The sequence below is a fragment of the Gorilla gorilla genome, chromosome 10, assembly GCF_029281585.2.
Source record: "Gorilla gorilla gorilla isolate KB3781 chromosome 10, NHGRI_mGorGor1-v2.1_pri, whole genome shotgun sequence".
Taxonomy (NCBI): Eukaryota; Metazoa; Chordata; class Mammalia; order Primates; family Hominidae; genus Gorilla; species Gorilla gorilla.
This window is the reverse complement of record NC_073234.2, coordinates 89,557,826-89,580,689: the sequence shown is the minus strand read 5'-3', so window position 1 is coordinate 89,580,689 and position 22,864 is coordinate 89,557,826. Positions and strand designations below refer to the sequence as shown.

At 36.2% G+C, this 22,864-nt stretch overlaps 1 long non-coding RNA gene across 2 annotated transcripts in view; it reads left to right on the top strand.

Annotated features, from left to right (window-relative positions):
• Positions 1–6,560, top strand: part of LOC134756575 (uncharacterized) — a 37,423-nt gene extending 30,863 nt beyond the window's left edge. Inside the window, exons 4-6 of one of the 2 annotated variants that reach the window (XR_010129368.1) lie at positions 3,984–4,093; positions 4,511–4,611; positions 6,259–6,560. This is a non-coding gene — a long non-coding RNA (uncharacterized lncRNA). The remainder of the gene's footprint in view (positions 1–3,983; positions 4,094–4,510; positions 4,612–6,258) is intronic. The other variant, XR_010129367.1, reaches the window with a different exon arrangement.
• The last annotated feature ends 16,304 nt before the right edge of the window (positions 6,561–22,864 follow it).

Below are 22,864 nucleotides of genomic sequence, written 5' to 3'. Positions count from 1 at the left end.
CGGATATAAGGGATTCTGAGATGCAGACATAGAGCACTTTGATAAATATCACCCAGCTTAATTGTGTTCTACATCTAAATTTTTAAAAAGTCATCAGTTCTGCAGCTTCAGCACCTTTTTTGTTCTGTTTCTGTTTTTCAAAGAAATATGACTGTTTACCATTTCCCTATTTCTCAAAAGCAGATGTAAAGCCAGGATGACACCTGGATGTACCTAGCATAAAAATGTCTAATTTCTCACACTTGTAAGAATTTAGCCTTCCTGTTTAAAAACCCAGGTTCCAAACTTCTCAGTATGACTTTTATTAATATGATTTTAATCATGTAATGGGTAGCAACTTATTGGTTACATTATATAACATTTATTATTATGTATGTATTGATAATTGACAAACTAAAGATGGCTGCAGAAATACAAATCTGCATGTGGGTTCCAAGGTATTTCGTTATGGAAGAAATTATAACATTAAAATAAGGAAATTTTCTTTGGTTAATGTTGCGGGAAGTAAGGAACCCAGAATGGAGGGACCAGCTGGAGCCGAGGCAGAACATAAATTGTGAAGATTTCATGGACATTTATCAGTTCCCCAAATTAATACTTTTGTAATTTCTTATGCCTGTGTTTACTGCAATCTCTGAACATAAATTGTGAACACTTATCACTTCCCTAATAATACTCTTATAATTTCCTATGCCTGTCTTTACTTTAATCTCTTAATCCTGTTATCTTCATAAGCTGAGAATGTACGTCACCTCAGCATCACTGTTGTACAAATGGATTGTAAAACGTGTGTTTGAACAATATGAAATCAGTGCACCCTGAAAAAGAACAGAATAACAGCAATTTTCAGGGAACAAGGGAAGATAACCATAAGGTCTGACTGCCTGCAGGGTCGGGCAGAATAGAGCCATATTTTTCTTCTTGCAGAAAGCCTGTAGATGGATGTGCTGATAGGAGAAATATCACTGAATTTTTTTCCCAGCAAGGAACAACCCTGGGGAAGGAATGCATTCCTGGGGGTAGGTCTATAAATGGCTGCTCTGCTAGTGTCTGTCTTATGCAGTTGAGATACAGACTGAAATATGCCCTGGTCTCCTGCAATACCCTCAGGCTTACTAGGATTGGGAAATTCCAGCTTGGTAAATTCGAGTCGGACTGGTTCTCTGCTCTCAAACCCTGTTTCCTGTTAAGATGTTTATCAAGACAATGCTTGCACAGCAGGACATAGACCCTCATCAGTAATTCTAATTTTGCCTTTGCCTTGTGATCTTTATGGCCCTTTGAAGCATGTGATCCTTGTGACCTACTCCATGTTTGTATACCCCCTCCGCTTTTAAAATCCCTAATAAAAACTGTTGGTTTTGAGGCTCGAGGTCATCATCACAGTCCTACCAATATGTGATGACACCCTCGGAGGCCCAGCTGTAAAATTTCTCTCTTTGTACTCTTTCTGTTTATTTCTCACACCAGCTGACACTTAGGGAAAATAGAAAGAAGCTATGTTGAAATATTGGGGGCTGGTTCCCCCGATAGGTTAATTAAGGAGAGAAAGTGGCAAATTCATCTCCCTTCCTTAGAGTGTCTCCTTGAGAATAATAATAGGCCCAGCCTTTTGATTTTATATAGCAAAGTCAAGTCCTTTCTGCCCCTTCATATTCATACCTTCAAAATTCACTGAAGAGTCTCTCAAGATGGTGGTCCAAGATGCCATCACAAGTGTAACCATTTGTTTCTCATGGAGATAACAGAAGCTTTGTTTATTTTACTGTATAAATTTATGTGAATTTCTGTCCATACTTTGCAGTCTCTCATGGACTGTCTGCATGTGTATAATTAACATATACTCAATAATTCTCCATCTCTTCTCTATTGACACAAAGTTGGGGAGGGAGGCATAATTTTCTATTTCCCTAACAGAACCTCTTTGCAGCCACTTCTACCAGAAGTTCAAAGATTTGTCATAGTCAAGAAGATTCTAATCAAGCCTTAGAGGGAATGCAGGAATAAATACAACCTGTAAGTAGAGAGAAATAGGTAGAAACAAGTTGGCCCTATTTTGTGTCCAAAAACTCTTGCAAATTTTGAGATGAATCATTTTTGAGTTGGAGAGTGTGCACTCGACCAGACAAGTATGAATTCTGGGATGCACAGGCATAAATACAAAACAATAACACATATTATAGTTCTAATTTGTTCAACAACCACCTTGTTTGAACTTAGAATTAACTACCTGGGATGGGACCTTTACTATTGCTCACATCCTGAGGTACCATTCTTCAAAGGCTGTGGAGAAGTAGAAATCCTGCATGGGAATAGGAGCTTAGACAGCAGCCTGGCCCCCAGCCATATTGCCTGCTCTGTAATCTGGAGAGCAGAGAGTCTAGTACTTCAGCTAAATCTGTCTTCGGTGCCATTGTAAGGTGGCTTTTTCTGGAGCAAGGATACTCTGGTGATGATTGTAAAGTGTCACAACCTCATAGAGGGTCTTCTGAAGTTTTATATTTAAACAGAAGTTTGGATTGACTATAAGCAATAGTATACATGTAATAATATATTAGTAGAAGGAATGTCAATTATAGAAAGTTAATATATTATTCCCTGATTATTTGGTCTTTAGGATAATCAGTTTGAATACTAGGCACAGGACTTTATTATTCTGCCAGAACAAGAAATTCCATTCAAAGACTTTATAAAATTCTAGTCATTTAAATATCATAATTTATTTGAACAGTTCATATTTTGTAATAAAAAATTTGTATTTGTTAGATAAAATAATGTTTGAGAATTTATAAAAATTGTGATTCTTACATTGTTAGACTAACCTATAAAAAAGCTCCTACCCTGAAAGATTTATCATATAATGCTTGCCAAATTTATACATTTTTAAAATTCTAATTGATAAATAACTATTTTATATGAAAGCTATTAACTAAGGCTATATAGTTATATAATAAAAATATACATTACTTTCAGATCTTGATGATAGATGTCTTTTTATTTTTTAATTTTAATTTAATTTTTTTTTTTTTGGGGGGACGGAGTCTCGCTCTTGCCCAGGCTAGAGTGCAGTGATGCTGTCTCGGCTCACTGCAAGCTCCAACTTCTGGGTTCACACCATTCTCCTGCCTCAGCCTCCCTAGTAGCTGGGACTACAGGCACCTGCCAACATGCCTGGCTAATTTTTTGTGTGTGTTTTTAGTAGAGATGGGGTTTCACTCTGTTAACCAGGATGATCTCGATCTCCTGACCTCATGGTCCTCCCGTCTCAGCCTCCCAAAGTGGTGGGATTACAGGCGTGAGCCACCATGCCCGGCCAAAGGTATATGTCTTAATGATTCACATCAGTTCACAAAACTTGATTAAATAATGAAGTAACTAAGAATTTGCTACTATGAACCTCATGAAATATACATTTCTTTAAGGCTAGAAAGTTGATCACTTAATATCTTTTTTGAAGAAAACATAGCATTTTAGTGTATGGAATAAATATACATAAAATAAAATGTAGTGAATTATTAAGATTTAATTTAATATTAACAGTCACATTTCACAATAAAAAAACATTGATTAAATTGTCTAGCATATTATTTTTTAGGTGGTACACATTCTTCTTTATGGTACGGGGATAGTGAAAAAACATTCTAAAATGCAATGTCAGCTTACAGATGCAAAAATCACTAGGTGAGTTTTCATCCACCAACAGATGTATTTGAAGCAGCCTAAGTACAATAGGATTTTTTAAAAAGCTTTCACTCATAAGCTCCATCATGAATAAAATTAAAATACTTTATTGCCTTCATTAGTTTTCTTTCCCCCAAATCTCAAGAATATGCTTTCAATATCATCCATCAGAATCATCTGTGGAGGAAAGGTCACAGATCTAATTCTTCATTCAGGCACAGAGGACATTAACAGCTAATACACAATGTGAGATATCATATATAATAATTAGGGTGTAATTATGTTCATATATTTCCTTGTAGATGTCTTTAGACACTAGCTGTTCTTCCACTTCAAGAAATCACAGTGGACACTGTTCCTATGGTTACCAGGAAGGATGCATTTATGGAGATAGCTCAAGACCATAAAAGGAGTAAGAAACTAAGCCAAAATTGCCCGCTGGCCTGATAAAGACTTTGTCCAGCACTATTTCTTGGTTATCCTGATGCTAAGACAATTAATGAAACATTTTACATGAATACACTAATTTAATTAATTTTCATTAGACTTTAATCCATTTATTGCTGCAGCTCTAGATTCCTGATAAAATTTTTTTAAAACAAAATAACTTGGGAAAAGAAATCTTTTACTTTAAAAAAAAATCATTCTTAAAAAAGTGTTCCCTGAAACATTGCTGAAGTGATAAATGAAATAGTACAGGTAAAGTCAATTAGTATTTAAAATAACAATCCAATGGGAAATAGCAATGTTCTGTGTACAGTTATAGGTTCATTTAACTGAACATTGGCCTAATCTTTTTATTATTCTTATTTTTCTTTTACAATAACAGATTTGAAATAAAACCTACTTATTTTCACAAAACATCTGCTGAAAGAGAGAGACAGATAGAGAAAGAGATGGAAATTATAATATCTCATGCTCTAATGAAGTGTAAGTAGAATTAGTGGGTGAAATGAAGATTGTAAGAAATTACTAATTTTGTCTAGAGGAAACTGTAATTTGTGAGAAAACTTTGAATCTTTCTCCCTTTTCTGTTTATTAATTTGCATCACAAATATATGATTGGCCAATGTGCCTAAATACTCTTGCTAATTTTGATATGGAAAGTAATAATGTTCAATATGCTAAAGTTTGCAGAATGCAGATGTTTACACATATTTATATACACCTATAAAAGCTTACCAGAAAAACTTTTTTAAGTCAAAGGTAAAATATTTAATCATTTTTGTCTAGTTCTCTTTATTTTTAAAATCTCTTTGTTTCTAATACTCTTTGATAGTCTTTGTTTCTAAGATCTAGGTTGAAGCTGATGAAAAACCCAGTTTTTTTTAATTCATATATTTTTGCATGCTTCTCACATTAAGTATCTTAGAGAAACTCAGTTTTCCTCAGCCCAGCAAGTTTGATTCTTGACTGCCAGAGCTGAGAGACACATAGAAAAACAATGGCATTTCATGCAAATTTTCTATTTAAGCAAAGAGAATCCAAAAGCATTCACTTGAACCCTCCATCATGTATTCTGATATATTTTTTAATAAATAAGGTATAATTATTTGTGTATGTCATCACATATTCCATGGCACACCTGAGAGCAACTTCTGTTAAAGAGCAGTTACCCCATTTTTCACAGAAGATTCTGAAATAATTAAGTTAGTAAATCATCACCTAGTCAGGACATCAGGCTCTGCAGTTACTCTCTTTGATCTTCATCGTAATTATATACTTGTGTTGATCCCTGAATATAAAATGTACTGACATGGATGTGCCTTTGACTGCTCTATTCTGGAGATATTTCACAAGCTATTTATAATTTGATGTTTTTATTCTAACTCCCTATATTTCTTTGACGTATATATCCGGGGAGAAGTGTGTGCCATAGACTGCAACCTCCTAGGAGGTAAGCTACTTACAATCAGTTCTCATTGTTCAGTGGCTGTCAAAGTGACATTTAAAAACAAGCAATTAATCAACACTTAGTGTCATGATGAGGATGATTAAGACAAGTATATATTTTGGTTAAAGTATAAATATATGAGGAAGATAGGCAATGCCATTTTTTTCAAATGTACACACATATACACACACATACACAATAAGAAATGTATTTAATAATACATTTTACCTTATTTTCAAGGCTTATCATGACAGTAACTATTCTTTAAATAGTAAGAAGGAGGAAGGTGGTAATATGAATTACTACCACCAACAGAAAATAATGCTGTTGATTACCCATTAAAATGGTACAGTAGTATCATTGTCTGTTGGACATATAGATCAGTTTTTTTCTTCTAAATGCTATTTCAACTCTCTATTATTAACATATATATGTATGTGTATATATATATGTATGTGTGTATATTTTTATTAGAAAAAATAAGAATCTATTATTCAACTAGATAAAATAAGAGGTAAGAGATAACATAGTAGAACTCAATTATCTACTAAATAAATATTACTCCCATTCTCTGTGGAACACCAACAATATTCTCTTCAGGGAAGTGACACTGACTATTGTAGAAAGAACAAGTTAATGTGAAAAATAATGTTTCAAGTCCTTATTATTTTATTTTCTTAAAGAGTAATCAGAGAGGGGGAAGCATAATACTTCATTACCATGTCTGTAGAGGAATGGAAGAGCATATTATGCAAATAAGAAATACAAGGCATTCCTTGAACCATAGTCATCCTTGAGAGAAGTGGAATGTGTCTCAAGTTCTGTTTTATGAAGATATCAACATTTTTGAAAAATATGGAGACGAAAAATAGCAACATAAAAATAAATCTCAGACCTTGACTACTGATTGAATTTTTTCACCTGCTATCCATTACTATTTAATCTGTACATAGAGAAAAAAATCAGCTGAGCTGTCCAGAAACATCTGGATGTTATGATACCCCACAAATAGCCACAGCTAATGAGCCTAAAGATAGGAAAAGCATTACCTGGTTGCTGTTTCAGCCTTCAGCCAATGAATATAAATAAGCTTTCATTGATCTTTTGTCCTACTAAAATGTAATCCAGTTTATTGAACTGGTGAATTACATTAACCATTTTGACATTATTTCTTTATAAATCTAACATGGTGTCCTTGTTCTGTTCTTCCTCTCCCTGTATTAGAGAAACAACAATAAAACAAAATAATTTTCTTAAGCTCAGTGATTCTAATAATTGATTAAATAATTTCGGTAGAAAATTTCATTTATATGTATAACATATATATTTACATATGTAATATATACGTTTTGTGTATATTAAATACACATATGTACACATTCTACCTCTCACATATCTTTATGTCTATGCTTACTCCATACAAAATGGTCTGCCTTAGTACGTCTCCCGTAAAATTAAAATGATGATAATGAGATCCACCCCACAGAATTTTGTAAAAATGATATTAAATAGTATGTATAAAATGCTACATACATAGCAGGTGCTGAGGAAATATACTCATTGGTATGATTATTGTTGTAGCTATTAGCATATTATAAGAGCATAAAATCTAGAACTAGGATTTATGCTGAGAAATTCACCCACAATTAGGGAGACAGGTTGCATTGAGACTAGGAAGTATGCCCAGACTAAGCAATAGGTTTATCAAAGTAGACATGTAAAAGCTGAATCTAGATGTTAGTCACTCAAGACCGGGACTTCACTGGAGGAGAAGTGTCTTCAATAAGCACCCTTAATACCTCCCTGCCTCAACTGGAGGTCATTACATTATGTATTTTATATTATATATTCAAGGCCATGTTCTGAGATCTTGATTGTATTTTTTCCTTGGTAATAAGACAACAGGAAACTATATCCACTATGTATTTCCTAGTGGTCAAGACTTCTATTGTCTTTAAGTCCTATGCTTTTATTGGTCTAAGAATGGGGGAAAATAGGGGAAGGAAGACAGCAAGGGCTGAAAAATCGTTTTGGCTTGCCTGGGAATATGCATAAATTGACACCAGTGTTTTTAACATGGGAAACAAGAAGTATTAATAAAAAACATAATATTAAAAGAATTAACAATGAAAGTAAAACTGCAGTTTTTATTTAGCACTATTACAATACACTTGATTCCATCATTTAAAATTACTGCCAGATATACAGTTTTGCATAACTTTCACAACCAGTTGGTAAACTAGCTAGAGTAAATAATACTTTCTTCATTTTACAGATGTGAAAACTGATTTTGAGAAGTAAAGTGATTTATATGTTCTCATATATACGTAAACAATAGGTATAAGGCAGGAATCTATCTCTTTTACCTTCAAACATAACTTCTTAATATTCTTATATTTCAACTTTATAGATTCGTTGATGAAACAAACATTTATAAATAAAGTTCTAGCAACTTCAATGCTCAAATGTGAAATAAATATGTGTGTAGATGTGAATAAGAACATACCATGTAATGTTCAGTAGATACTATTCAGGGTTAGTTTTAAGTCTTCTTTTACTTATTATAATCAAGTCATAAGTGATCATTGTTAATAAAGTTGTTAAAGAAGATAGAAGATAAAGTCATATTATGATATATGTTTGTTGTATTAATTTATCTTATTACAAATATATACCAAATTTTTATCTTAGAAAATAAACTTCAGTGTTGTTTTACGCAGTTTTAATTACTTCAAAAACTACTTTTTGGGTACCCACTCTGTTCTCATCCTGAGGCATCCTATATTTAATTAAATTACAGCAAAATCTATAAAAACACCAAAGTGATCAAGGAAGGCTTTCAAATGAGTGGCTTAAGTAACTGGGTAGTCTGTACCATTTGCTGAGAAAGAGTAGACTTGGCCCAGATAGTTTCAAAAGGCAGAGAAGGGAGGAAGTCAATAGCTGTATTTTTCACACATGGTATTTGAGAATGACACTCAACATGGAAATAGAAATATCAGGGAGGTGGACTGGTCACACAAGTCTGGAGTCCAAGGGACCTGGGAGAAACTATAAATCTGGGTCATCAGTATACAGAAGTGAATTTCACTTACACGTGGTAGAGATAAAAATAAGAGTTTGGCCTTGAAACGGCTCTGACAATTAGAAACGGGGTAAGAAAGAAGAGCCTGCAAAAGAGAATAATGAAAACTTGCAGTGGTACAAGAAAAATCCTAACTGTGGCTGAAAACAGGAGAAAAAAATGTTTTAAATATACTGAATTCTGGAAAAAATTGGCATGAGATGTGTAAGACTTGTAAATATTTCATTGGCCTGGTAGGAAACAAATGTATGCTTTGAGAATTTTTTTTGCAAGATTTGTATCAGTCAACGTTTGATCAGAGAATCAGGACTAATTACTAATTACATGAATAAATACTTTTTTCTAGGGATTTGACCTTAGAAAGTGATAGGAACTCATTAGGCTACTGCTATGGTTTGGTTGTGTTCCCACACAAATCTCATCCTGAATTATAATTCCAATAATCCCCACATGTCATGGGAAGGACCCAGTGGGAGGTAATAGAATCATGGGGACAGTTGCCCCCAGGCTGTTCTCATGATAGGGAATGAGTTCTCACAACATCTGATGGTTTTATAAATGGCGTTTCCCCTTTGTTAAGCACTTCTTGCTGCCATCATGTCAAGAAAGACATGTTTGCTTCCCCTTCTTCCATGATCGTAAGTTTCCTTAGGCCTCTCCATCTATGCTGAACTCTGAGTCAATTAAACCTCTTTCCTTTATAAATTAGCCAGTATTGGGTATGTCCTTAGAGCAGCGTGAGAATGGACTAATATAGTAAATTGGTACCAGGAGTGGGGCACTCCTATACAGATACCTGAAAATGTGGAAACAACTTTGGGAATGGCAACAGACAGAGGTTGGATAGTTTAAAGGACTCAGAAGAAGACAGGAAAAGGTGGGAAAGTTTGGAACTTCCTAGAGACTTGCTGAATGGCTTTGACCAAAATGCTGATAGTGGTGTGGACAATGAAGTCCAGTATGACGTGGTCTTAGATGGAGATGAGGAAATTGTTGGGAATTGGAACAAAGGTGACTCTTGCTATGCTTTAACAAAGAGACTGGTGGCATTTTGCCCCTGCCCTAGAGGTCTGTGGAACTTTGAACTTGAGAGAGATGATTTAGGGTATCTGGTGGAAGAAATTTCTAAGCAGCAAAGCATTCAAGAGGCGATGGAGCATAAAAGCTTGGAAAGTTTTCAACCTGACAATGCAGTAGAAAAGAAAATCTCACTTTCTGGGGTGAAATTCAAGCCAGCTGCAGAAATTTGCATAGTAATGAAGAGCCAAACATTAATCAACAAGATAATAGGGAAAATGTCTCCAGAACATGTCAGAGACATTCATGGCAGCCCCTCCCATCACAGGCCCAAGGCCTAGGAGGGAAAATGGTTTTGTGGACCAAGTCTAGGAAAGCCCTGCTCTGGGCAGCCTAGGGAGTGGGTGCCCTACATCTCAGCCACTCCAGCTGTGACTAAAAGCGTCCAAGGTACAGCTCAGGCCATTGCTTCAGAGGGTGCAAGCCCCAAGACTTGGCAGCTTCCACATGATGTTGGTCCTGCATGTGACTTGAAGAAACAAGGAAAAACTGAAATCTCCAAGGATAAATGAGCCTTATGCATTCAGGATGATACTGACATTGGTCTCCATTCACCTCTAAGCCTTCAGCTTTCACAATAGGGTAGTACTGCAAGAAAAACTGGAGGGATTTTTGGTCAATAAACTGAGTGCACTTTGCCAAGTTAAAAATGCACATGACTGAGGAGTCTGTGACCCTTAAGCAGGAGATGAGGCAGGAGCTGGAGTTGCCGTGAGCCCAGCTGCTGTCCATGTCAACCAGGTGAGCCACCAGTAAATGATGAACATGCGTGAGCTACGGTAGCAACTCGTCCCCTCCTCTGTCCTTCCTATACTGAAAAGAACATGACTTCATTTCCGTCATCTGCATCTTGATGACAGTGCCTCTCATTGTCCAATTAAGCCAGAATCACGCAGGGAAGGAAAATGAGAAAAACTAGTTCTAGTTTAACTAACTCGATAAAATTTTTTCTAAAGGTTGAAAAGTGGGAGATGAGTAGATATATACAGCTCTTCCAAAAGTTTTGCTAAAACAGACAGAATTACAAAGTGAATATTTTGTTTAGTTTTCATTGTTTTTGATATATTTTGGTTCTATAACTTAGTAGATAATGAAGCAATATCATTCTATATAAGATGGTAGGTAGTGGAAAATGATTCAGCAGAAATGGAAAGATTCATGCTGAAGGGAAGAGAAGATAAGAAGAGAAGTAGCAAAGCCCTTGAAAGTAGATGAATAAATGCTATTAACACTGTAGGTCTAGGATATTTCTTTTCAGTGTTTCTTCTTGCTAGGTATTTCTAATGTAATTTAGTGGTTAACAGAACAGATTCTGAGACAGATTGTCTAGCTATAAATCCTGACGCTACTACTTAATAGTTGTGAGGCATCATGAATCTATGCATCAAATTGCTCTTTTAAAAGTGTCAATACTAGCAGTAGCAACTCATAGGGTCATTGTGAGGAAAAAAAATACTAGTGGTACCCATCCACAGGGTTATTGTAAATAGTAAGTAAGTTAATACGTGGGATTCACATAGAACATCACTGGCACTTAGTAAGGGCCTAGCTATTATCTAAATATTTCAGTGCTTATAGTATATATAATTTTTTATCATTTTTGTTTAACATTCTAATGTTAAGATTTTTTATTATTTAAACTTCATTAAAATATTTATTATTTTATAATATTCTAGCATATAGAGCGTAACAAAATAGACTTACCTTTCTCTTTTTCCATGATGGACATTCAAGATTATCAACTGTGGCTGGGCACAGTGGCTCATACCTGTAATCCATCACTTTGGGAGGCTAAAACGGGTGATCACTGGAGGTTAGGAGTTTGAGACCAGCCTGGCCAACATGGTGAAACCCCGTCTCTACTAAAAGTACAAATATTAGCCGGGCATGGTGGTGCATGCCTGTAGTCCCAACAGCTTGAGAGGCTGAGGTAAAAGAATCACTAGAACCTGGGAGGCAGAGGTTGCAGTGAGCCAAGATTGCGTCACTGTACTCCAGCCTGGGCGACAGAGTAAGATTCTGTCTCATAAATAAATAAATTAATTAAATAAATAAGACATAAATAAATATCAACTGTGCATTCAGAAAGTTTCTAATTTTTTAAAAACACTTCTCTTGGTTTTTTGTTTGCTTTTACACAATGCTATGGTGAACATCTTTAAACACAAAGATATATCCATTTTGATTGCTTTTGTAGAATAAACCACTAGAAGTGGAATTCAGTGAATGATTCCCAGTATTTTTAATGTTTTGTCTTCTGAGTAATGAAGTATATCTAAAAATTAAATTTTAACTTTATTGAAATTAAACATTTTAGCAATGTGTGTTTATCATTTAGTTTTAAATCCACACTAAATACTATTAAATGCTAAAATACCATGGCTTTTCTTCAGCTGCATCTCTGCTAAAATGAACACTGAGCCCTCCATTAAAAAAAAAATAACTTTCCACAGACATATAAATTATAGTAATTACAATAGTTTTTCAGCTTCTCTTAGCATTTGCTCTTCTGTATCTGATGTTTACAATTATATATTTTTACCATGAAACTTAAAAACTCACTAAAGTGAGATAATACACATAACTTCTGCACTTCAGTGATTGTCAGTGACCATTTTGAATGTGTCACTTGTTATATTTCACAATTAAAACATACGGATAACTTCTTTGTACAGCAATTGCTTTCATTATCATCATAGCTAGTGACAAACCTGCCAAGATAATATTCCCACCTGTCTCTCAAAGGAGAGTTTAATAATCTCCTTTGTGTTGTTAATTTGCCCAAAGTTGATCTCCTCCAGTGTGATTTACCTACTGTTGGTAAATTTGTTAACAACTGTAACTATGTCTTTATTTCCAATGTTAATCAAGATTTTGTAATGTGGAGTTATGACAAATATTCCTAAACATTTTCTAGATGAATACCCACAAGTCACAAATGTCCACTTGGTTGTTGAAAAAATTACATTGTGAATAAAGTAGAAAAATATATGCCTGCAAAAGGGAAGAATGTTATTCTATATAAGCATAGTCACTAATAATGCCATAATCACTGTTATTAGAAGCTGCCTCATTTTCTTTGCAATCACCTGTCTTTGAAGTGAAAAGATAGGCTGTTCCTAAGAGACAGAAGCTGAATGAAATGCACTTGATTTTTTTCTTTCTACCTTCAGTCTGGTGTTCATATCCATAAGAAAAAGAAAAATTCCTTTTTTTTTTTTTTTTTTTTGAGACAGTCTTGCTTTGTCGCCCAGGCTGGAGTGCAGTGGCACGATCTCGGCTCACTGCAAGCTCCGCCTCCCGGGTTGACGCCATTCTCCTGCCTCAGGCTCCTGAGTAGCTGGGCCTACAAGCGCCCGCTACCACGCCCGGCTGATTTTTTTTTATTTTTAGTAGAGACGGGGTTTCACTGTGTTAGCCAAGACGGTCTCGATCTCCTGACCTTGTGATCGGCCCGCCTCGGCCTCCCAAAGTGCTGGGATTACAGGCCTGAGCCATCCCGCCCGGCCAAAAAAGTACATTCTCATAAAAGTTCACTCTCATGATTTCCTTGACACTACACTCTCTTGTGCCTCTCTAATCTTTTCTCCTTTTTTTCCCTAATATCATCATACTTACTAATAATTAGGCACTTATAATTTTAGAATACTCTATCAAGTACTCCAAATGCATTTCTCCTTTAACTACCTGAATAATACTATTAGATATTTTATTACAGAAAGAAAACTAACTTCCCTCCAGATAGTCATGTTAATAAGAAACAAAGATGCAAATCAAATCCAGGAAGTGTGACTGACTCAGTACTAATGCATTTAACCATTACTGTTAGTCTTTTATTCCATCACCAGCTCCTTTTTATTCATATGACTTTTTAAGTGTTTAGTAGGACCTAAGATTCTGTCCTCTGTCATCACCTCACTCTGAACACTCTCCTTCCGTGATTTCCTTCAGATGATTTCAGATTCTATTATGGGTTGAAGGCTACCATATGTTTTTGAACCAATGCAGAATCTGCTTCCAAGATGTAGTTTCTTAGTTTCATCTGCCTGGTGGATACATGTACCAGGAAAGTCCACAAAAAGCTCAGCATCATTGTGCCCATATGTGATTATGTAATTTCTGCAGCTCCAACCTTTCTCTGCCATACTGGTTTCTATCTTGAATTTTCTATCTCTGTGACTGCTTCAATATTCACAACATACTTAAGAAATCCCTTGCCTCTTTCCCACTCCACAGTTCAATTATTTGCTAAGGCCCAGTAATATCAACTCATATAAATCTGAATTTATCTTTGTTTTCTATTCTCACTGCTGCTAACACACCATTTCCTTTCTTTATTTTCTCTGTAACAGAAAAATCTGTCTTTCTTCCATCTCAAATCCATTCCTTCGGGTAACCTTAGAGTAATTTTTCTATAATATTTTATAACAACCCCCATTATAGTAAAAAGAAATTTGAATTTATTTAAGTAGCATGGAAACTTATAATCTATATTATTCTATATTAGTCAGAGTTCCACAGAGAAACAGAACCACTTGGATATCTATGGATATATGAGGATATGATTATGAGAATTGGCTCACATAATTATGGTGGCCAAGAAGTCCCAAGATATGCCATCTGCAAGCCGGAGAACCAGGAAACCAGTGGTGGAATTCAGTCTGAGTTCACAGGCTGAGAACTGATGGAATAATTGGTATACATCCCAGAGTCTAAAGTCTCCAAAACAAAAGCTCTAATGTCCACAAGCAGAATATGAATGTCCTGGCTCAAGAAGAAAGAGAAAAAGAAAATTCACCTTTCTGCTTTTTTGTTTCGTTCAAGCCCTCAATGGATTAGATTATGCCAGCCCACATTAGTGAGGGAAGATCTTCTTTACTCAGGCTACTGTTTCAAATTCTAATCTCTTCCAGAAACACCTTCACAAGCACACCCAGAAATAGTGTTTTACCAACGATCTGGTATCCGTTAGTCCACTCAAATTGACCCATAAAATTAACCATCATAAGTCCAATTCTTGTCAATTTGGCACCCATGAGCATACCCTTAAACCATCCTTAATCTCCAAATAAAGACAATAACAAGGTTATAATTCCATCTACATGATACAAATATTCTGCTTGCCTACAGCTGAAAACTCAGAAGTGGAGATAAAAGTTCTTGAGTAATATTTATTCTTATCTGATGTACCCTAGTTTAAATACTATGATGTAAAATTAACAATACCTAAATACTGACATAAAGTCAATACATTTTATGTTACATCATAAGGGATTAAGAAAGATAAGAAAACCAATATATGTGCTTAATATGTGTATATATACACACAAATATATTAATAACAAAATAAAGAGGAAATACAGTTGAGCTTTGAGCAACAGAGGGGTTAGTGCACTTGAAAACCTGCATACAACTTTTGACTCCCAAAAGACCTAAATATTAATAGTCTACTGTTGTCCAGAAACCTTACCAATGACGCAACCAATAAACATATATTTTGTGGGTTATATGTTCTTACAATAAATCAGGCTAGAAAATCATAAGAGAAAATATATTTACTATTTATTAAGTGGAGGTGTTATCATCAGAAAGGTCTTTATCCTCATTGTCTTCACGTTGAGTATGCTGAGGAGGAGGAGAAAAATTAGGAGTTCTTGTTTTAGCAATGGCAAAAGCAGAAGAGGTGAAGGAGGTGGAAAGGGAGGAAGAAGAGGCAGGCACGCTCAGTGTAAATTTACAGAAATACCTTGTATTTGCTGTCTGACTTTCTTGGTTTTTTCATTTCTCTAAAAATGTTGTTATGTGATACCAAGCCCTCTTCAACTTATTATTTTAGTTTCAGTGCCCATATCATAGGAGGGTCCATGTCATGAAAGAAATCAAAAGCAGTCTTGTATAATTAGAATCTTTCTGCCAGATTGTCTAAAGTCAGTTTGTGTTCTGGCACTGTTTTTGAAGCATTCATATTTATCAAATCATCTTCTATAAATTCCTCTGTCGTGGTATCTATTAGCTCTTAAATTTTTGCAAGATTCATATCTTGAAGCCCTTCAGCATCCTAACCCTCACCTTCTTTTCCATATCCACAGTCTCTTTCATGATTTCCTTGACTGGCTGTATCATTAATCCCATGAAGTTATGCATGACATCTGGACAGTTTTCTTCACCAGTATTGCATTGAAAGCCTGCTGGCTTTCACAGCTTTTTTAAGTATTAACAATGGTATTTTCAATAATCCTTACAAACTTTCATGATATTCTCTCTGTATCAGGCTTCTCTTCCACAGCATTGACAATTCTTCTCATAGAGAACCACGTGTAATGAGCATCAGGGGTCCTATGACCCTCTGTTCTAGAGGCTAAATTAGAGATGTTGTGTTTGGGGCAAGTAGAATGTTTTGACACCTTCACTATTGAACTTCTGGGGTCTGGGTGGCCAGGGGCATTGTCCAATATCAAAATAACTTTAAAAGATAGTACCACACTGGAAAGATATTTCCTAACTTTAGGAACAAATCATCAGTGGAAATAATCCAGAAGAAGGGTTTTCATTGCCTAGGAGCTGTTGTAGCATATCCAAAAGACTTGCAGCTGATGTTTAATTTTTCCCTTCAAGGGTCAGGGGTTAGCAACTTTATAAAAAGGCAATCCTGATCATCAAGCTGACTACATTTTCACAAACAGTAGAGTTAGCCTATCCTTTCCTGCCTTAAATTCTGGTACTCACTTCTTTTCCTTAATATCAAATGTCTTTTGTGGCATAATTTTAAGAAGAGGACATTTTCATCTGCATTAAAAATCTGTTTAGGCAGATATCATTTCTCCTCAATAATTTTCTTAACAGAGTCTGGGAGCTTGTCTGCTGCCTCTTGGTAGGCAGAAGCTGCTTTTCCTGTTACCTTGACATTTTTTAAGCCAAAACATCTCACTAAAATGATCAAACCATCCTTTTCTGGCATTAAATTATCCAACTTTAGATTCTTCATCTTCCTTTTGCTTTAGTTGTCATATAATAACTTCATTTTTTCTTGAATGATATTATAGTCTACTGGTGTGCCTTTCTTATAGGAATTCTGCACCCATATAAAAGCTGCATTTTCAATATGTGATACAAATGTAGTTTACAAAAGCTTTTTTGCACCTGCTGGTGTGACCGCATTGATGACTTCACAAATTTCCTTTTCTTTTTTTTACAATGGTCGTTATCCCGAATTCATTTATCTTGAAATGGTGGCAAACCACACCTGCAGACCTCACTCTTTGGTACATATCAAGCAATTCAACTTTGTCTTGTAATGTCATAATTTTTTTTTCTGCTTCCTGAGAGCACTTTCAGCATCATTTATGGCACTCCCTATTGGTCCCATGGTGTTATTCATGGTTTACAGTATTGCTCCAAACATGGTGAAACATATGTAAGAACTGCAAGAGATCACTTTTTACTGTGATAGGCAATTTATTGAAGAGACAAACTGCAAATTGGAGATGATTAGCATCACAGGTGTTTTAAATGGATACTCAGAATACTTCAGTTCACTGCAATATCAACAGGAGGTGGCTACGAAATTATTACTGTAGTACAGTATTACTACAGTTAATTTTATGCTGTTATGATTTAATACTACAAATTTATTTGTTTACATTTCTCTTGACTGCAATGGCCCCATGTATGATCTATGAATAATATCTGTGATTGTGTACATTTTGATAAAGTTTTACATTTTGATAAAGTTTAATTCTCTTCAATAGATTTGTGTATATTTCATGGTATTAAATGATAAAATTGACTAGTATGTATATATATTTTTGCATTCACAGCATACCTAATTTTTCAAATTTTTAAATATTTCTGGGCTATGTGGATCAGTTTTTTTTCAAAATTTAACCCGTCTCCAAAAAGGTTTTCTAATGTATTTATTGAAAAAAATTTGTACAAGTAGATCCAAAGCACTCAAATCCATATTGTTCAAAGGTCAACCGTACCAATGACAACTACACTGCTAGTTTCTATAATGGGTTATGTGGTTTAAGTGGTATTTATAATTAATTTCTACTACCCATTTTATATCGCTTTGCCTTCAGCTAAAACCTCAACTGGTTGTGGTTCTTGATGTGACAGGGTGAGACAAACCTTCATTTCCGAAGGGTCAAGGCCATTTGTAGTTATGTCTGGGTTGTGTTGTAATTTTCCATTGAACTTAATCACAGCACATGGTAATATAATCATGTGCTGCTTAATGACAGGGATACATTCAGAGAAATTTGTTGTTAGGCAATTTTGCCATTGTGCAAACATTATATAATGTATTTATGAAAACCTAAATGGCATAGCCTACTGCACACCTAAGCTGTATGGTATAGTCTGTTGCTCCTAGGCTATAAACCTGAACAATATGTTACTGTTCTGAATACTGTAGACAATTGCAACACAATGGTATTTGTGTATCTAAACATAGAAAAGGCATAGTAAAATATAATATTATAAACTTTGGGGATGGTGATCTGTCATTCAGTGAAACATCTTTATGCGTTATGTGACCATATTAAGATACGATATGCCCTCACATACCTCCTGTATTCCAGACATACTCTTACTCACCTTTACTGTGGCATAGTAGTAAAATTTCCCCTTGGTAGTAGGATTAGTCACCCCAGCCAACATTGTTATTCCCTTCTAAGACTGTTAACTCAGAGGTATGAGAAGCCCAAAGTGGCTGGGTGGCAGTCTAACTTCCAGTTTAATAAAATCATTATTGTACCTTCTAGTGAAAGCATTTCTTCCTCTGGAACTAAGGCCTCTAGGCCAGAAGAGCATAAAGTTGCAAGAACAAGAAGCAAACATTTTGCTAGTGGATGAATAGGTATAATGATGAGTGGTGCCACTCCCATTTCTATCCCTTGATTCCAGAACCATAAATCCTGTCTTTTGGAGAAACAGTACCATATGTTGTACTTTAGTTAAGAACATATACAGCCTTCTGGAGCACATTACCCAAGCCCTGCAAGGTACTGCCATCTGCCTAGAACTGTAAATGAGTCTTCAAAAGGCCATTCCACCATTCCATCAAGCCAGCTCCTTTAGCGTGTTGGGGAACACGGTAAGATTGGTGAATTGCATGAATATGCGCCTATTGACACACTTATTTGGCTGCTCAGTGAGTTTATTTGTCAGAAGCAATGGTGTGTGGAATACTATGATGGTTGGTGCATTAGTTGAATTTGCATAGCCATAAAGGAATACCTGAGACTGGGTAATTTATTAAGAAAAGAGATCTATTTGGGCCACGGTTGTACAAGCTGTACAAGCATGGAAACAGCAACTGCTTGGCTTCCTGTGAGGCCTCAGGAAGCTTTTACGCATAGCAGAAGGTGAAGGGGGAACAGGCACATCACACAGTGAGAGAGGGAACAAAAGAGAGGAGAGGAGATGCTGGGCTTCTTTTAACCACTAGTTCTCTTGTGAACTAATAGAGTGAGAACTCACTCATTACAAGGATGGCACCAAGCCATTTATGGGAAGTCCACTCCCATGACCCAGTCACCTCCCACTAGGCCCATCTTCAACAATGAGGATCACATTTCAACATGAGATTTGGAGGGGAGAAATATCCAAGCCATATAAGTTGGCAAAGAATTTTGTAAATCCATATATATTTTGGCAGAAGCATTGGTGTAGAGAAGGCAAATCCATATTCAGAGTAAGTGCCTATTGTAGTAAGGACAAAATGTTACCCCTTCCATGATAGAAGTGATCCTCTATATCGGCCACCAGGTAGCTGGTTGGTCACCCCAAGGAATGATGCGTTATCAGGAGTTACATCTTGGTCTCTGCTGCTGGGAGATTGGGAAATCAGAGGTGGTTGTAACTAGGCTGGCTTCTGTGAGTGGAAATCTATGTCGCATAGCTCCTGCTTAGCTTCCATCCCTGCCATTATAGCCCATTGTTCATAAGCTCATTGGGTGATGACAGGGGTGACTGGAGAAAGATTCTGACTGGTGTCCAATAAATGAGTCATCCTGTCCACTTGATTATTAAAATTGACGTCTGCTGAAGTCACCCTTTGACCATTAATATAGGACACAAATATCTTCATGTTGTTTTCCCATTAGAGAGGTCTATCCACATGTTTTTCCCAGATTTCTTTGTAACCAATTTTTCATTCATATTCCTTCCAAAATCCCCACTATTCAGTGAAAAAATAGGCTACAGACCATGAATCAGTATAAAATTTCATATCTGGTAATTTCTCCTTCCAAGCAAAGTGCACAGCCATGTGCACTGACCAAAGTTCTGCCCACTGGGAATATTTCCTTTCACCATCGTCATTTAGGAATGTCCCAGAAAGGGGCTGTAGTGCTACAGCTGTTCACTTTGGGTAGTGCCTGCATATCATGCAGAGCCATCTATTAACCAGGCCTGAATCTTCTCTTCCTCTAAGTATCATAAGGAACTCCCCATTAGGCTGTAGGTACAGGCTGGGAGAGAAAAGGCAGTGTTGTAGGAGTGAGGATCATGGAGATTTGGACCACTTCTTCATGTAAGTTACTTGTGCCTTCAGGTCCTGCTCAGCCCAATCACATATATACAACTCTTATTTTATGAAGCAATGCTACCGTACACACCCAATTTTATGGCTCATTGATTCAGATAACACTGTGTTTATAATTAGCAGCTCAGGTCTTATGGTAACTTGGTGGCATATGGTCAAGCATTCAGTCTCTGTTAAAGCCCAGTAGCAGGCCGAGATCTGTTTTTTAAAGGAAGGTAGTTATCTATGAATAATGGCAAGGCTTTGCCCCAGAATCCCAAAAGGTGTACTACAATTCACCTATGAGGACCTACCAAAAACTCCAAACAGAATCCCTGCTTGCCACTGATACTTCAAACACCACTGATGTCAAGCACCATTGGATCTGCTGGTTCTTATGGCCCAAGGGGAGAGCAGTTTGCACAACATCCTGGACTTGTTGCAGACCCTTTTCTTGTTCTGGCTTTTGCTCAAAACTATCATTCCATCAATGGACCACAGTAACGTACTTAATGAGGAATATGTTGCCTCCAAAACCCAAATAGGCCCACTGGGCACTGGGGCTTTTTCTTGATTGTAGAATGGCCCCAATGCAACTTGTTCTTCACCATAGAGGGGATACATCAAGGTGCACCATACCACTGGGCCCATAGAAATATCACTGATGGAGAAGGCCCAGAATGTTAGTAGGATTTATATATCATCCTTGGGCACACACATGTCTTCCCAATAAATCTAGAGTAGTTGCTACTTCTTATGCATGAGGTCCAATCAGTATAATGTTATCAATGCAATAGACCAGTGTGATATCTTGTGGAAGAGAAAGGCAATCAAGATCCCTGTGAACTGAATTATGACACAGGGATGGAGAGTTAATACACCCTTGAGGTGAGACAGTGAAGATATATTGCTGACCTGGCCAGCTGAAAGAAAACTGCTTTTGGTGGGCTTTATGGACAATTATAGAAAAAAAAAACCACATTCGGCAGGTTAGTAACTGCATAACAGGTACCAGGGGAGATGTTAATTTACTCAAGCAATGGAACCACATCTGTTATAGCAGCTGCAGTTGTAGTCACTACTTGGTTAAGCTTACAATAACCTACTGTCATTCTCCATCTGTCTTCTGCACAAGTCAAATAGAATTGAATGGGAATGTATTGGAAATTACTGTCCCTGCATCTAAGTTCTTTATGGTGGAACACATCTCCATAATTTCTCCAGGACTTTGGTATTACTTTTGATTTACTATTTTTGTAGGTAGAGGCAGTTTTATTGACTTCCATTTGGCCTTTTCTACCATATTAACTCTTGCTCCAGGTTGGAGAAAAATATGGGAATTCTGCCAGCTGCTAAGTACTTATATTTTAATGATTCATTCTGAAACTAGGAAAAATAACCACAGTTTGGGTTTGGAGAACCACTGGGCCCACTGTGAGTTGAACATGAGCAGTAATTAGTAATTACTAATTACTAATTAGTCATTGATTACCTAATTTTCATAAGCCCTTAGTCTAAATAGAAGGCCACACTGATGTTTTGAGTCTCTTGAAACTGATCCAATATCCAGTAGTCTCAAAAAAGTCTTAATATTTTCTTTTCTTTTTAGTGCACAGTTAACCTGGTAAAAGGACATTGTTCTGTCTGGAGTAGACTGGTGGAAATATTAGCAGTATAAATTTTCAGTGTTGTACTGATGTTTTTCCTTGAGGCATAACTGGCCTCCCTTGCATTCATGGAGTCCTGGGTATGCAAACTGGCTGAAATCTGGGAACTGTTCAAGGGACCTTGACTCTATATTTTAATGAGTTGAATCAAATTTCTGTTCATTGGACCTGTAACTTTACTGCTTATACAGATCAAGTAAGATTTAGTAGACTTCCTATTTATTTTATATCTGAGAACATCATGATTGACTTGCTAACACCATAGATCTGGGCAAGACATACTATTCTGATTGCTCCTTTGACTCTCTTGTCCATTTTGGTAATTATGCCCACTTTGCTTTTGGTGGTTGAGTGCTGTCACTTGGTCTCTGCCACCCTGTGATCCAGTTACTACTACCATTACTATGCTATCAATAGGATTTCCAATTGAGTGGTGGAGGTTCCCACTGTTAGGTCTGCCCTACAGAGAAAAGTAACTACTGAGCTCTTCGAGGATGTTGGGACTCCCCTCACAAATTTATATGTTGAAGTTTTGTTGAAAGATATGTCTTCTTGACTCTCCCAGTGTGGATGAGTCAAGAAGGTCTTAAATGGCAAATTTACTCTAATACTAACATCTCCCTAAGCCTTTGAATCTCTTCCTCTACATTAAACTAAGGAAGATAAGGCATTTCTAATTCACTCGTTGTAGGCTACCTTTTGATCCATGTTTCACTCAACCAAACTGTTAGAGCCTTTTCTAACTCCACGAGCTGAAGAATGAAATGCAGAACTTCTGCTTAATAGGCCCTTATGAATAAATTTATCCAGATCCAACTTTATGTTCCTTTCACCATTTTCACACATCCTTTATATTAATCGCACACATGTTCATCTGGATTTCTGTTTCTGTAAATTAGAAAACTCAAGTAGTTCTTCTGGATTTATAGTCC